This window comes from Lathyrus oleraceus, chromosome 7 (genome assembly GCF_024323335.1).
Source record: "Lathyrus oleraceus cultivar Zhongwan6 chromosome 7, CAAS_Psat_ZW6_1.0, whole genome shotgun sequence".
Lineage (NCBI taxonomy): Eukaryota > Viridiplantae > Streptophyta > Magnoliopsida > Fabales > Fabaceae > Lathyrus > Lathyrus oleraceus.
Window position 1 is genome coordinate 5,781,691 of NC_066585.1, and position 17,481 is coordinate 5,799,171.

The 17,481-nt window shown below is 42.8% G+C and overlaps 1 pseudogene; it reads left to right on the forward strand.

The window, feature by feature from the left end:
• Window positions 1-1,271: 1,271 nt before the first annotated feature.
• LOC127106805 (ankyrin repeat-containing protein At5g02620-like) lies at window positions 1,272-17,267 on the forward strand (annotated as a pseudogene).
• The last annotated feature ends 214 nt before the right edge of the window (window positions 17,268-17,481 follow it).

Below are 17,481 nucleotides of genomic sequence, written 5' to 3' on the forward strand. Positions count from 1 at the left end.
CTGACATATTTGCGGTGAGTTGTTTCTCCTTTTCATTTCTGGGACTGTGCCTGATCACTAAGACATTTACTGGATTTGGTAGCAGTTCGTGTATGTGAATTTGGCTTTTCACAACAGCAAGATTGGGTAGCAGCAGGAGTGACACATAATGGAATACTAGACATGAAACTTATGTGATCAATTCGTCATCGATAATTATGGCAAGAATGTGAGCAACCTTACGCCACTCCCTCCCTCGCTTCCTCCGCAAACTTGCTTCCAATAATGGACAACGAGTCATACTTAGTACTGAGAGAGATGAAGGCAATCCTTTTTTGGCAAAGTCTTAAGTTTGGGAGCATTAACAATCTCAAGATTTTGGAGAGAATTGAGATGTTGAAGCCACTTCCCGTCAAAGCTTGTATCACTAAGACCACAAATGCATAGTGTCACAAGAGATGAAGGTAGAAATGCCCCCATCAGCGTGGTCACCATAATATCGTCGTTAATTCGCAACACTGAAAGACAAGTGAGATGCTCCCAAGTTGGCTTAGTATTCCACATAATCCCTCCAATAGAGCCAACAGTCAGTTCCTGCAAACTGCTAGGTAAATCATCCATGACAAAAGATTGAAGCTTTGGTAGATTATCAACTTCCATTTCTTGAAGGTTGGTCACAATGCATTATGTGTTGCCATTATTTGTAAGATTTGTTATTGATGTGGTTAGGTATGATGTAAGATGACATCCATAATGAATATACTTGTTGCTACCACATTGTAAATGATGATGAACTAAACTCCTGTAAACCATTTCCCTGCTGCTGATTATTGCTACTTTGCAGGTTCTGACATGGAATGGTGTGAAGCCATGCATTGAGCCATGTTGATGTGGAAGTGGTCATCACTGGGGTGGAGGAAGTCGCCATGCTAACTCCAGTGGAAGCAGTAGTAGCACTAATGCCACCGATTGCTGAAAGAGACGAGCTACTGTTGCTAAAGTTACCTGATACGGGAGATGGAAAGGAAGAAGAGAATGAAGGGCCTGAAGCAAAGGATCCACTATTTTGATTTGAACTGTCCAAATTTGAATATACTGTTTGGTGGTGTCGATAATGATGCAGGTGCTGCAGATGAAACCGCTAGTTCTGATGTCCTAACAGAAAAGCCAGTATTTGTGTTAGTCTCAGCATCACCACCATCAGATTCACGAACTTTCTGCATAGAACCAGTCGAACCAGCAACAGTAGTGAAGCTGATGGAGCCTCCCGACTTGAAAACATTTTGGTTGGTGTCAAAATTCACGGGTGGAGCATCAGGACCACCCTCCTTTGAGGGAACAGCTTTCTCCAAACCAAATACCGGAACTGATTTGGCTGTCTCCTTTGATGAAGTAACAGAAGTTGGTACCATTTGACATTCATCATAGTACCTTGGGCGATACACATCTAAGTTGTCATGACGTGTCGTTATCCGGAAAGGTTTGTCGCTTCAGTGAGTTACGTGTGGCTTATTATCTTGAACATAACCGTCGTCGTCTTCGGCATCGTCTCCGGCAGGTAATACACTTAATCCATTTGTGACTCCGTTCCATTTCTTCATGATGCTGCATGCATGAATCGTAGGTGAATATGATGGTGATTCGACGATGGTGGAATCGTACCGGTCAAATTGTTGACATGAAAAAGCAACTTTTCCAATTTCAAAAGGTTACCAATATCCTTAGGAATAAAACCTGTCAAATGATTGGAGTAAAGCTCCAAAACTGTGAGATTTTTAAGGTTAACAATCCCATCACCAATTGTTCCATCTATTTTATTCAGGGTGTTGAGTTTGTGTATGTTCACTGCAGGTTTTGGTTCAAATAAGGCTTGGCGGTTGTCGTCCACTGTAGGGTCTAAAGCAAAGGTAGTGGTGTGCTGTATAGGTTACAAGGTGTCCTTTACATTCTGCGGCAAGAGCAGGAGATATGGCTTCTTTGAAGGGCACGGTGGATGGTGCTGAAGAGGGTAAACTGCGTGAAGTGTTTGCAAAGCAGAATCAAGGTGGAGAAACGGCACTTTATGTTGCTGCTGAGTATGGTTATGTCGATATGGTTAGGGAGATGATTCAGTATTATGATCTTGCTGATGTTGGAATTAAAGCGAGAAATGGTTTTGATGCACTTCATATTGCTGCTAAACAAGGGGATTTAGATATAGTGAAGATCCTAATGGAAGCTCATTCTGAACTGGCAATGACTGTGGATCCATCCAACACTACAGCCTTACACACAGCTGCAACACAAGGGCACACTGAGATAATGAAATTTCTATTAGAAACAGGTAGTAGCTTGGCAGCCATAGCTAGAAGTAATGGCAAAACAGCTTTACATTCTGCTGCAAGAAACGGACATTTGGAGGTAGTGAAAGCGATTCTCGAGAAGGAGCCTGGTGTTGTAACAAAAACTGATAAAAAGGACAAACGGCACTTCATATGGCGGTGAAGGGACAAAGTCTTGTGGTGGTAGAGGAGTTGATAAAAAGCAGATCCATCAACAATAAACATGGTCGATAATAAGGGCAATACGGCATTGCATATAGCTACCAGGAAAGGTAGAACTCAGATTACTAAGTTGATACTTGGGCAGAGTGAAACAGATGGCATGGCAATAAACAAAAGTGGCGAAACAACATTAGACACAGCTGAGAAAACAGGAAACTCCGAAGTTGGGTTGACTTTGGTCAAAGTTGACCAAAAAGTCAACTGTTGACCAAAGTCAACAATTGGTCAAAAGTGTCAATTTTTTTGTATTTTCCTTGTAAATGGAATTCAATGGACTATTATGGGTGAATTTAGGGTTTAATGAATTTGGGTTGACTTTGGTCAAAGTTGACCAAAAAGTCAACTGTTGACCAAAGTCAACAGTTGGTCAAAAATGCCAAATTTTGTATTTTTTTTTGTATGGACTCATATGTACTGGTTTAAACAACGACATGAAATAAATTGAAATGGATTAACAAATGGTTGAAATTGGTTTCACAATTGGCTTAAATGTTTGACTTTTGCAAAGAAAAATAACTTGAAATAATGTACATGAACAAGACCATGAAATGATACCACAAGACTAGGGTTTTGACAAAGTATCCATGAACCAAATAACATAACTAGCAAGTGGCTTGAAACACAAGAAGCAATGTTGTTCAGATGACCCAGACCATAGAGGTATCCACAATCACAACACCATGACTTTGGATCAAAACCAATCCTCATGTAAAACTAAAGTTAGGTTAGGCCAAGCATGCCAAACAAACATAAAAAATTCAGGAGCAAAATCGGGGTATGACAGTTGCCCCTATTTAAGCGTCTTCAACTAGAGAATATGAAGCAGGATGTTCTTCATATGATCATAGTGGGAGATGGTTAAATACTAAGAAAACCCGGATTTTGATCCTGAATCTCTATGAAATAATTAACCATGCCTATCAGAAACGGCAAAGAAGCAATCCCAAAAGAAGAATCCATCTGGTACGGTGAAAATCGGCCTGAGTACCGAAACAGAAAGTTGACCTGGATACCAAAATAAATGGTAACACAGGAATACCCATGGCCCGAACGCCGCACATTAGTCTGAACACTAAGCATCGGAGTATGAGAGTATCAATGTTGGTCTGATCACCGGAAATCTGGTCTGAACACCACTTTGATCTGGATATCGAAAAAAAAAAAACTGGCCTGAATGCCACTTCGGTCTGGATACCGGGGGAACTGGTCTGAACACCACAAGTTCTTCGTCCTGATTGTTGAGAACTTCTTCAATCTGGAAATCGGAAACTGGCCTGAATGCCACTTCGGTCTGGATACCGGGAACTCTGGCCTGAATGCCACTTCGGTCTGGATACCGGGAACTGGTCTGAACACCACAAGTTCTTCGTCCTGACTGTTGAGAACTTCTTCGATTTGGAAATCGGAAACTGGCCTGAATGCCACTTCGGTCTGGATACCGGGAACTGGTCTGAACACCACAAGTTCTTCGTCCTGATTATTGAGAACTTCTTCGATCTGGAAATCGGAAACTGGCCTGAATGCCACTTCGGTCTGGATACCGGGAACTGGCCTGAACGCCACTTCGGTCTGGATACCGGGAAAACTGGCCTGAATGCCACTTCGGTCTGGATACCGGGAAAACTGGCCTGAATGCCACTTCGGTCTGGATACCGGGAACACTGGCTTGAATGCCACTTCGGTCTGGATACCGGGAAAAACTGGCCTGAATGCCACTTCGGTTTGGATACCGGGAACTGGCCTGAACGCCACTTCGGTCTGGATACCGGGAAAAACTGGCCTGAATGCCACTTCGGTCTGGATACCGGGAACTCTGGCCTGAATGCCACTTCGGTCTGAATACCGCCTCGGTCTGAACACCGGAAAATTCTTCATGTCTATCAGCATCGGCGAAGATAACAAAACAAGTGATACGTGAGTCGGCACGCATGCCAAAGACCTATGCTGGGGATAACAATCGAAAGATTGACCAAAGAGTGCATGAGATATATTATCTATAGCCGTCAAAACGTAGATAATACACTCGCATGGAAGATTATCCATAACCGGGTTGTAGGTTGTTAAATGGATAAACGACCGAAAAGAAAGGCAACGGGGTACCAGACTAGGTATGCAAAAGATGACCAATCAAAAGAGGATAAAGTTGCTTACTCGGAGCAAGTATCCAAGAAGAAGGGGAAGACCCAATGGGGACAATACTGCTTGATCAAGGCAAGTATCCAAAGGGGACAAGACTATCAATACCACAAAGAGGGGATTACATCTACCGGTTTGTAGGCAGAAAACCACAGAAAAGTAACCAGTCCTCGACCAGGATGAGCACAAAGGGTTAACTCTGCTAGGAGATGAAAGTGGGATTTTACAACTACCAGTTAGTAGGTAGAAAACCACAAAGATAGGACTTGCAACTACCGGTTCGTTGGTAGAAGCCACAAACAGTCTGCTGAGAGACCGAGCGAGAAAAAAGGATTTACAACTACCGGGTAGTAGGTAGAAGACCGCAAAATCCGCCAACAATCAGAATGAACCACAACGGTTACCTCTGCTAGGGGATGAAAGTGGGATTTTACAACTACCAGTTAGTAGGTAGAAAACCACAAAGATAGGACTTACAACTACCGGTTCGTTGGTAGAAGCCAAAAAATTCCGCCAACAATCAGAATGAACCACAACGGTTACCTCTGCTAGGGGATGAAAGTGGGATTTTACAACTACCAGTTAGTAGGTAGAAAACCACAAAGATAGGACTTACAACTACCGGTTCGTTGGTAGAAGCCACAAATTCTGCCGAGGATAAGATGAATGAGTGCCGGTTAATGAGCGACTATTCATTTATGCCCCAGGGAAGCACGGGCGACAGCCAACAGGAAGCCAGTTTAGGATCGATCCAAAAAGGCAGACTGAATCAGGACTCATCCTAATGAGGAAAGAACTCAATAGGGAAAACCCATCCCATTAGGGAGGGAACGGAAACAACCGTCATCCACGAGGATGTAACTCATTGGGGAGCGCAGAAGGAAATGGTAGACACTTTCTGCTTAAGGGGTAGACTCTACATGGAGAGATCAGACACACCCACTTCTGCTAAGGGAATGGACCCAAGCTTGCAAGATACTGCCAACTTCGGGGAGTAACACTGCTGGGGATACCCACTCAACTAAGGAGTCACTTGTTGGGAAAACACCAACTTCTCAACCATGCTGATGAACCCAATTCTGAAGCCGATCCAATGGCGCGATGCTAAACTCTTTCCAACAACCCAAACTCGGCTGGTCACCACGGCCTAGGGCTAATGGATATGTTTGCAATGTTGATGCATGAGTTTTTTTTGTTTTACACAATGCCCCATGATCATGGAAATGCTATGCACTAATGATGCAATATGCTATGCTTATCTAAATGATGAATGCATAAACACACGTCTCCTCCAGAGACAAAACCGGGGAACTCCAGGAACTGTGCTGAGGATCCTATAACCATGTCAACTTCCATCCTGCTGGGGAAAGACAAACCTTGCTGGGGATGCACTCCATCGAACCCGAACTGCTTGGAGATTGCCCTACTAGGGGAGGCAACCCATTCTTATCTCTACTGGGGATGATTTTCTCCGAACCCGATCCGCTTGGGGATCTCACTGAGGGAAAACCATCAACACAAACCCTACTGGGAAGGCAGTAACCTTCAGGCTCGCTGAGGAGACACTGATCTCAAATCTGTTAGGAAGGATCTACTGGAGAGATCTGTATCAACAAATAGCAGGAGACAACCATCAACAGATACACGGCAACAGCTGCATCATGAGTATCTGAATGCTATGATTATGCATATATGCATGATACCTAAAAATGTATGATGAATGCTGACAAACAGACGTGCTCAACACACAGGTCCGGGAATCAATCATCCGGTACCACTCTTCCGGAGGGAAAACCAAAGTCACCAGAGAGACGAGAAAATCCACTGGAGACTGGGATATCAGGGAGCAACACCATCCTGCAGGGGAGGAAGGCCACCAGAGGCTTCCGGAGGGATCGTCGGTCACAACCGGAGAACAGAGCTCAGCATACAGGCGGACGCGCCATGACCACTCGTGCTGGAGATCAGAGATACCATGAAGCAACCAGATCTCTGATAAGGATAGATAGGCACCGGTAAAGCTCATCATGCCAACAACTCCGCTGGGGATCTACCTGAGGACATGATGGAGTACTGGATGTCAATCCACCAAATACTGAATCTTCCAAGAATAGCACCCATGCTGGGGGGGGAGGAAGACTGCTCTGCTGGAGAGAGGAAAGTTGAAGTCTTCAATAAATGTTCTGCCTAGGACTGCCCCACAAAAAGCGTCCAAACAGCAAACTTGCTAGGGATGCCCCACAATAGGGCTCAAACAGCACTCTACTGGGGATGCCCCACTATAGGTGCTAATAGGGACTTGGAAGAAAAAAACTGCACTGCCGGGGACATGAAGATGAACAACTTCAACCGACACTACACTGGGCAATCTCGCTGAGGAGAAACCATGAGAGGTTCTACAGGGAAAAGATACAGTCATGCTCGAGATACGAACAATTGTCTTACCTGTTGGTAATCATACCGCCCTTGGGAGAGCACTGTGGGTCTCCTAAGTATCCTTCCATCATTGTGAATATTCACTTAGTTTGAGAACAATTTTGAAAAATTTATTTATTTTGAAAAACAATGATACTTTATCAATTAAAACATGCAAAACGTTTGTTGAGTTGAAACAAATAAGAGTGCAAATAATTGGATAAAAGCTCAAATTGATGTGATGAAATGGTAGTCTGCAAAGGGCGAGACTCCATAGATCTGTACAAGTTTGAAATCGGTGATATATATTGGAGAGGGCTACATTGAACATAATGACCCTTACTCTACCATTCTGAATTTCGATGTATTCAGAGCTTCAGTCGACGACGCATCGAGGATTCCTGACGGATGACAGATATAGAACACAGTCTTGTCAAGATGCAGTTACTTGCCAAATCCCTAATTTTTGCCTAGATTGCCCCAGTGTGAGGTGCTCAATCTAGCGGGATGCGAATTCTTTTTTTTTTCAATGTCTCTAACTTTTGCCTGGATCGCCCTTTCGGGTTTTCAATCCACCGAGACGCTCCTTTTTGCCTAAGTTGCCCTTTGGGGTGTTCGACTTAGCGAGCTTTTTGTTCTTTTTTTGTTTTTTTGCGAAGTATTTCTTGACTGCATCGGGAATTCACAGGACGAGTGAACTTCTTCATCCATTGCTGTAAGTCTCAGAGCACCGCCTAAAAAGACTCTCTTGACAACCTATGGGCGTTCATAGCTTAGGGTTCACTTGCCCCTGGAATCGGGTACGAAAGACAAGACTTTCTTGAGCACAGGGTCCCTCGGAACACACGAGGCTTGACCTTCTTATAGCGTGCTTTCGTTACTCTCCGCTGATATAACTGACCATGACACATGGCAGTTAATCTCTTCTTTTCGATCGAATTCAGCATCAGTCAACTTGGGACTTTGAGGGTGCTATTTTTTCTTTTGTTTCTTTCTTTCTTTCTTTTGATTCTGATTTCTTTTGATTTTGCACCCTCTTCTTTCTTTGTATTTTCTTTTTTCTTTTTCTTTTATGCCCCAGTTGGCTGTTCTGCTGATTCTCGAGATACAGCTGAGTGATCTTCTTTTCTTGCTCAAGAAGTCGGGAAATCCCGTCAGGAATCCCTTCAACATCATCTTCTTCCGCTTCGAATACAGGGAATTCACAATTGGGAGATGACGTCAGATCATTGTGTTCAATGGGTTTAAGAAACAACCTGCATAATGATTTTGATATGAAAAGCTTTTTGGAAATCAAACAAGACAATCGTTATGCAGATGAAAAGATTGTTTTTATTCCTGTTTTTAGGGTTTTTTGTGATCACCAATTTCATGTAAAAAGTGAAAAAGGAAAACAATTGGAAAAAACAAATGTTTAACATGCATTTATTTGAATGAAAATATCATTGCACAAAATGTTGCCAACAATGTCATCACTTCTCCTTTTGGCATGGGAGAAGGGTTTTTAAACAAAGTGATTATTACTCTGACTTCTGAACAACTGTAGGAACACCCACAGTGACCCATTTGTGATAGATCCCACCAGGGATAACAACTGTCAGTATCCTTTGCATCAGCAACTTCTGCTTTTGAACAAACCCCTTCGTTGAAGACCTCAGAAGAATAACCATCACCAACCCGGGACTTGCCGTCTTCAAGCTTGATTAACACGGGGACCTAAGTCTTCAAAGCTCGGAATCCCTGACCTCACAAGGTCTTGAACCTTCATCTTTAGCTGGAAACAACTATCCACATCATGACCAGGAGCACCCGAATGATACACACAATGCTGTTCAGGCCTATACCACCACCGAGGGTTGACGGGTATAGCCGGCGGGTCTCTGGGAGTAATCAAGTTCCGCTCTATCAAAGAGGGATACAACTCTGCATAGGACATAGGGATCGGATCAAAAATGATCTTCTTCCTCTCATTACTCGTACTGGCTTGATTACCATTGGGAGGCCGGTAAGTCTGCTGCTGAGGACGATGTTGTTGATGCTGATATTGCTGAGTTGGTCTTCTCTATTGTTGTTGAGTTTGAGTGGCTGGAATAGTCACAGCAGCAACTTGCCGATGCTGTCCTTTGTTCACGCTCCTCCGACGGTGCACAACGTTTGTTTCACCCTCTCCCCTTCTGGGTGCCCCAGAGGATGGCTTTTTAGAACTTGAAGGATTTGAAGAGCCAGGATGGCGAACCGGAGCAAGGGTTGCTCTGACATTAACAGTCTCTGTAGCAAGGGGCTGTCCACTGATTATAATACCCCTCAAATCTTCACCCATGGCATAGTTGTTGACGGGAATAGTGACAGCAGCAATTTGATAATTGACAGGGACCCTCTCTGGTGAAGCACGACTGGGCGGAAGAATCACAGCTTCCTGTCTCTGGGCTAAGGCACGCAGCTCCTCTTGCCCCTGAACAACTCCTAGCATTATGGTCATGAACTGGGCCATGTTCTGCCCTCATCTCAGCCAACTCAGCTTGGACTTGATCCATACTCCTCTGATGATTCAATCTGGTTGCGGTGCGGACGATGATCAACAATCCCGTCTCAGTCAAAACCCAGAGTGAGAAGTCTCTCCCAAGCATGTCTGCAATGCAAGGATGATATGTGCATGATATGCATATGATGCGGATGCTATTTTATCATGAATGATCCTGAAAAGGATATGCACATGCGAGTTAACTTTTTTTCATGCATTATTATTTTTTTGGAAAATAAACATGCTATGATGCAAAGGATGGAGCCAAGACTGGCAGGTTGTGCATCTCGGCACACAGGATCCGAAGCTTCGGCTTGAACTCTGATCACAACCATCTGAAACCCAAAGTCAATCTGATCAACTGGCATCTGAACCCATGTCTGGAGAACTGAGTCACCATCTGAGTGAGCACCCACAGATTCAGCCCAGGGATCCGAAATAAACGGAACCCGCTGATAAACCACGGACAGAACTCCGGCGTCCCAGAAATAAACGTCCATAAATTTGGCTGAACCAAAGTCACCATCACAGCATCACTGGCAGAAACCGTATCTGTAAAGATCAAACCCTCCCCTCACAGGTAGGTTCTAAGAACAGAAGTTTGTCAGCTTCAGCCCTTCAGTCGAGAATAATACGTTTACCACTGAAGGTTTGCCATTATTTCGGGATAAAAGACCTCCACTGACTCCTCTCAACAGGACATCCTAAAGCAAGTTCCCAGTCTCGGGGTCCTCGGATTGAGCAGCGAGAATGCGCCCACCAGAGCTAACATAAACGCGTCTCGGAGGAGAGGCCTCGACTGAGTTCTCGGGAAATGGTCACCAGAGTCGACGATTTCTAAAGGAATATATGTCGTTATGGAACACCCATAGGACAAAATATATCCAACAGAAACCTCGTCTGGAATGTGGGTCTCATGAACGACTTAACGTAGCAACATGCCACGCAAGCCTCATGACTATCCACTCTAACACCTATGTGTACACTCAAGCCTGGGTAGTGGGCTTATCTCTCATAGAATAGTCCCAACCCAACAAACAAACAACCCACAGATACAGCAAGCATATGTACATGAATGCAATAAGGTAAAGCAGGTAAATGCTGAAAATAAATAACTGTACAAAAGAATAAACACTCAACAAACAAGAAACCTACAAAAGCTAGGAGGGACTCGCTTAGGGAAAATATTATCCCCAGCAGAGTCGCCAGCTGTCGCAGCCCGAAAAAATACGGTGGTGCGAAAAAACAACCGACTAGAAAGGAATGACAGAAGAGTCGCCACCGTGCGTTATTTATCCCAAAGGAGGGAAAGGAAACGCTCGAAGTAAACCTGGAGAAAGGAAAGGAAAAGACAAGGTCTCGCAACCAAATCTTGGGTTCGGGAGTCGATTATGCGAAGGGAAGGTATTAGCACCCCTACGCATCCGTAGTACTCTACGGGATCCACTCTTGTTTGTTCTTGTCTAAAGGGTGTATGTTTATCTAATGTACTATTTACTAAAAGGGTCAAGAGAAAAATGACTCGCACAGATACCGCATCCATTGCATACGTATCTCATCTGAATATGAGAATCAGAGTCTTCGTAGCTCGGGTACCTAAGGGTTAAGGATAAGTGTGCTCGCTAAGACATCACGTCTTATGCCTACGTATCTCATCGGGAATGAGAATCAGAGCAAAACGTAGTTCAGCTAACTACGGGAATAAGGGTCTCGACTGCAACTAAGGCAAGAGAAAGAGAAAGTCTCGATCGCAACGAGGGCGAGAGAAAAGGATCGCAACGAGGGCGAAAGCAAACAAGGATTAGTTGTTAGTCGTTAGTCAAACTCGGCAAGACATCGCATCTTGTGCCTACGTATCTCATCTGAACATGAGAATCAGAGTTGCCGTAGTTCGGCTCACGCACGCCAAACAAAACAAGACACCTACACACAAAAAGGTGGCAAACATGGAGCCCGACTGCCAATCACTGGACTTACATCAGCATCCGAACCAAAACACACACAAAAGGGCAAACGTGGAGCCCGACTGCCAATCACTGGACTTACATCAACATCCGAACCAAAACACACACAAAAGGGCAAACGTGGAGCCCGACTGCCAATCACTGGACTTATATCAGCATCCGAACCAAACACACACAAAAAGAAAAAGAAAGGTGCCCGGAGTGGTCTCGCACGACCACCTGCCTACATACCTCGTCTGGAACAAGGATCAGGGCGATGTAGTTCCCCAACATAGGGGTTGCCATCTGAACATGGACTTACAAAGGAGGACACCAGTTGTGTCGAAGGAGAGTGGGCGATGTGTTCACGTCCTAGCAGTAGGTGTCGCAGCTCGCTGAATCGAGTCTTAGGCAGTTACCTCTTTGCAATAGAACGGACTACATGCCACAGGATCGGAGACGCACGAAAGGTCTAAAAGAAAAGGGGAAGTTCTGCCCTAGAGTTGTCATGCAATATGTACTTAAGTGTTTGGATTTACAAATGGGAATATCTACCTAATGTTAGCATGCAAAGAATATGGGAATTCTACCTATGTTATCATACAAAAGGATATGGGGAAACTACCTATGTTATCATACAAAGGGTTCTATCTAATGGGTGCTACCTAATCGGAACAAGAATCGACGAATGGAGCAAGGAGAAGTGTTAGGGATAAGGGTAGATGGCGATGCATGAAGCAATCGACTTACAAGGTTGATGGCGATGCATAAAGCAATCGGCTTACAAGGTTGATGGCGATGCATAAAGCAATCGACTTACAAAAGGGTGGATGAATACGTGCTGGTTCTGTTAGGTTTTGAGAAAAGTGATCACTCGACGTTGGATCGAGGTTTTGGTCTTGTTTTGAAATGGTTATCGGATATTCATTTTAATTCTTGTATTAACAGATGAATAAAGAATGAAAGAATAAATATTATACATTCATGGGAGAGGGATACATTTGTTATGAATGGGGGTTGTCATGGCAATCAAACAATATAAATACATGCCTCATACACCATACAAGTAGGCCACAGTTAATCAAACAATTAAGATATAAACAAGTATATAATCGAATCAAACGATCGAAGAATGAAATAATGAAGCATTAAACAATGTATAAGTGTAAGTGCAAGGGACATGTCTCATTGTAAGAAAGCCCAAGAGTAAGCTATGTGAGGTTGATGGCGATGCTTAAAAAGCAATCGACTTACAAGGGTGTAAAAATGGGCTCGATATTAAATCGAGAAAAGTGTGATTTTTATAGTTTGAAAAAAAATGGTTTTTGAACTAAATTCAAATACAATAACTACGCATTATTAACACATGAAATTATAATAAGCATAAAAAGAGATATTAACAAAATACTAAAAGAATAAAATAAAAATAAAAAATGCTAAAGGAAAATAAAATCAAATAAAAAGCAAAAAGTGTCACGCATGAGTATCGAACCCTCTCCATCTAATATTATGCAACTAAACTCTCTCCACTAGGCCACTCAATACTATCTGCTATTGAGATACTACCATAAATATATGAACTGGGCTAACAGATTTAAAATAAATAAAAAAAACAAAACAAACATTTTCATGGTTTTTATATTATCTCTGTAAAAAGGTTAAGTTAGATGAATAAAAAAAAAGAAATTAATTAATTAAAAAAAAGAAAACAGAGAAAAAGAAAAAAAATGGAAACGAAAGAAAACAACAGAAGCTCGTCTTCTTCCTTTCTCCCTAACCTCACGAATCAACCTTTCCAAACTCGCTCCCTCGCTCTCTCTTCTCTCGGTAATGTTCATCAACACTCACCAAACTTCACACCAAACCTCACATTTCTCTCAATCTCACAATCGCTCGTACCTCAGCATCTCACTCGCATCTTTCCGTCTCTCACACGAATCCCTCTCTCGCTCTCAACAAACCCCTCTCAATCACTCTCAACTCTCACAATATTTTCAACAGCAAGCACATGAGAAAGATAAAAAAGAAAGAAAGAGAAGTACTTACAAAGTGTCACGGCGGTGGTGGTGAAGGACACGAAGAAGCTGGCCTCCAGGTAATTGATTTTGGGATTTTTAGGGTTTCTTCTCAGATTTTCGCCTCCAGCTCTCTGTGTTCTCTAGGGTTTTCTTTTGGTCTCTTTTTCGCCTCTAGGTTTTTTGTTTACTGATTCATTCTCCCTATTTATATTCTGTGAATTAGGGTTACAAATTGGTGCCCTTGTGTTCAAAAGTAACTCTGCAAAGCACTTTGGATGCTCAGAAATTGAATTGCCCTATCCATGTTAGATTCAAGAAAAGGTATCCTTCACAAACTTTCTTCTCTGCTTTGACCTCATACCAATTTGGGATGTTTTTTGACTTTGCCCTCTGACTATTGGTTAATGGTTTTGCACTTTAGGTTTTGCAAATTGACTGATTAATGTGTCCCTTTTTACCGCAGTGAAAATTAGAAGGAAGTTACAACTTCAGTCATCACAAGGACTTTTCATCGTGATTTTGGGTTGAGCGAACTGAAACGAAGTCTTTGATTTCCCTGACCGGGTAACTTTGGGCTGTGCAAATCATTTCCGCCAAGAATGGAATTTTCTCTCACGATTCGATTGTTGTTTTGCCGCAGGAAATGTGTTACGAGGTGTGAGCGTAATGGTTGGCCTTGTGTTGATTCTACAATGTTGCTGCAGACAAATAAGGTGCATATTATTGACGTTGATGCTGCGCATGTTGTGGCCGGTATTGATGATCAAATATTGCTCCAAGCTCCTCACCCTGGTCTAGGTGCTATGATATTGTTGAGGATACCTAAGATTCCACTGCTGCCATCTTGTTGCAAGCCAACAATCCCACTTGAAGAACTTGGCCAATCTGACATATTTGCGGTGAGTTGTTTCTCCTTTTCATTTCTGGGACTGTGCCTGATCACTAAGACATTTACTGGATTTGGTAGCAGTTCGTGTATGTGAATTTGGCTTTTCACAACAGCAAGATTGGGTAGCAGCAGGAGTGACACATAATGGAATACTAGACATGAAACTTATGTGATCAATTCGTCATCGATAATTATGGCAGGAATGTGAGCAACCTTACGCCACTCCCTCCCTCGCTTCCTCCGCAAACTTGCTTCCAATAATGGACAACGAGTCATACTTAGTACTGAGAGAGATGAAGGCAATCCTTTTTTGGCAAAGTCTTAAGTTTGGGAGCATTAACAATCTCAAGATTTTGGAGAGAATTGAGATGTTGAAGCCACTTCCCGTCAAAGCTTGTATCACTAAGACCACAAATGCATAGTGTCACAAGAGATGAAGGTAGAAATGCCCCCATCAGCGTGGTCACCATAATATCGTCGTTAATTCGCAACACTGAAAGACAAGTGAGATGCTCCCAAGTTGGCTTAGTATTCCACATAATCCCTCCAATAGAGCCAACAGTCAGTTCCTGCAAACTGCTAGGTAAATCATCCATGACAAAAGATTGAAGCTTTGGTAGATTATCAACTTCCATTTCTTGAAGGTTGGTCACAATGCATTATGTGTTGCCATTATTTGTAAGATTTGTTATTGATGTGGTTAGGTATGATGTAAGATGACATCCATAATGAATATACTTGTTGCTACCACATTGTAAATGATGATGAACTGAACTCCTGTAAACCATTTCCCTGCTGCTGATTATTGCTACTTTGCAGGTTCTGACATGGAATGGCTTGAAGCCATGCATTGAGCCATGTTGATGTGGAAGTGGTCATCACTGGGGTGGAGGAAGTCACCATGCTAACTCCAGTGGAAGCAGTAGTAGCACTAATGCCACCGATTGCTGAAAGAGACGAGCTACTGTTGCTAAAGTTACCTGATACGGGAGATGGAAAGGAAGAAGAGAATGAAGGGCCTGAAGCAAAGGATCCACTATTTTGATTTGAACTGTCCAAATTTGAATATACTGTTTGGTGGTGTCGATAATGATGCAGGTGCTGCAGATGAAACCGCTAGTTCTGATGTCCTAACAGAAAAGCCAGTATTTGTGTTAGTCTCAGCATCACCACCATCAGATTCACGAACTTTCTGCATAGAACCAGTCGAACCAGCAACAGTAGTGAAGCTGATGGAGCCTCCCGACTTGAAAACATTTTGGTTGGTGTCAAAATTCACGGGTGGAGCATCAGGACCACCCTCCTTTGAGGGAACAGCTTTCTCCAAACCAAATACCGGAACTGATTTGGCTGTCTCCTTTGATGAAGTAACAGAAGTTGGTACCATTTGACATTCATCACAGTACCTTGGGCGATACACATCTAAGTTGTCATGACGTGTCGTTATCCGGAAAGGTTTGTCGCTTCAGTGAGTTACGTGTGGCTTATTATCTTGAACATAACCGTCGTCGTCTTCGGCATCGTCTCCGGCAGGTAATACACTTAATCCATTTCTGACTCCGTTCCATTTCTTCATGATGCTAAATGCATGAATCGCAGGTGAATATGATGGTGATTCGACGATGGTGGAATCGTACCGGTCAAATTGTTGACATGAAAAAGCAACTTTTCCAATTTCAAAAGGTTACCAATATCCTTAGGAATAAAACCTGTCAAATGATTGGAGTAAAGCTCCAAAACTGTGAGATTTTTAAGGTTAACAATCCCATCACCAATTGTTCCATCTATTTTATTCAGGGTGTTGAGTTTGTGTATGTTCACTGCAGGTTTTGGTTCAAATAAGGCTTGGCGGTTGTCGTCCACTATAGGGTCTAAAGCAAAGGTAGTGGTGTGCTGTATAGGTTACAGGGTGTCCTTTACATTCTGCGGCAAGAGCAGGAGATATGGCTTCTTTGAAGGGCACGGTGGATGGTGCTGAAGAGGGTAAACTGCGTGAAGTGTTTGCAAAGCAGAATCAAGGTGGAGAAACGGCACTTTATGTTGCTGCTGAGTATGGTTATGTCGATATGGTTAGGGAGATGATTCAGTATTATGATCTTGCTGATGCTGGAATTAAAGCGAGAAATGGTTTTGATGCACTTCATATTGCTGCTAAACAAGGGGATTTAGATATAGTGAAGATCCTAATGGAAGCTCATTCTGAACTGGCAATGACTGTGGATCCATCCAACACTACAGCCTTACACACAGCTGCAACACAAGGGCACACTGAGATAATGAAATTTCTATTAGAAACAGGTAGTAGCTTGGCAGCCATAGCTAGAAGTAATGGCAAAACAGCTTTACATTCTGCTGCAAGAAACGGACATTTGGAGGTAGTGAAAGCGATTCTCGAGAAGGAGCCTGGTGTTGTAACAAAAACTGATAAAAAGGACAAACGGCACTTCATATGGCGGTGAAGGGACAAAGTCTTGTGGTGGTAGAGGAGTTGATAAAAAGCAGATCCATCAACAATAAACATGGTCGATAATAAGGGCAATACGGCATTGCATATAGCTACCAGGAAAGGTAGAACTCAGATTACTAAGTTGATACTTGGGCAGAGTGAAACAGATGGCATGGCAATAAACAAAAGTGGCGAAACAACATTAGACACAGCTGAGAAAACAGGAAACTCCGAAGTTGGGTTGACTTTGGTCAAAGTTGACCAAAAAGTCAACTGTTGACCAAAGTCAACAATTGGTCAAAAGTGTCAATTTTTTTGTATTTTCCTTGTAAATGGAATTCAATGGACTATTATGGGTGAATTTAGGGTTTAATGAATTTGGGTTGACTTTGGTCAAAGTTGACCAAAAAGTCAACTATTGACCAAAGTCAACAGTTGGTCAAAAATGCCAAATTTTGTATTTTTTTTTGTATGGACTCATATGTACTGGTTTAAACAACGACATGAAATAAATTGAAATGGATTAACAAATGGTTGAAATTGGTTTCACAATTGGCTTAAATGTTTGACTTTTGCAAAGAAAAATAACTT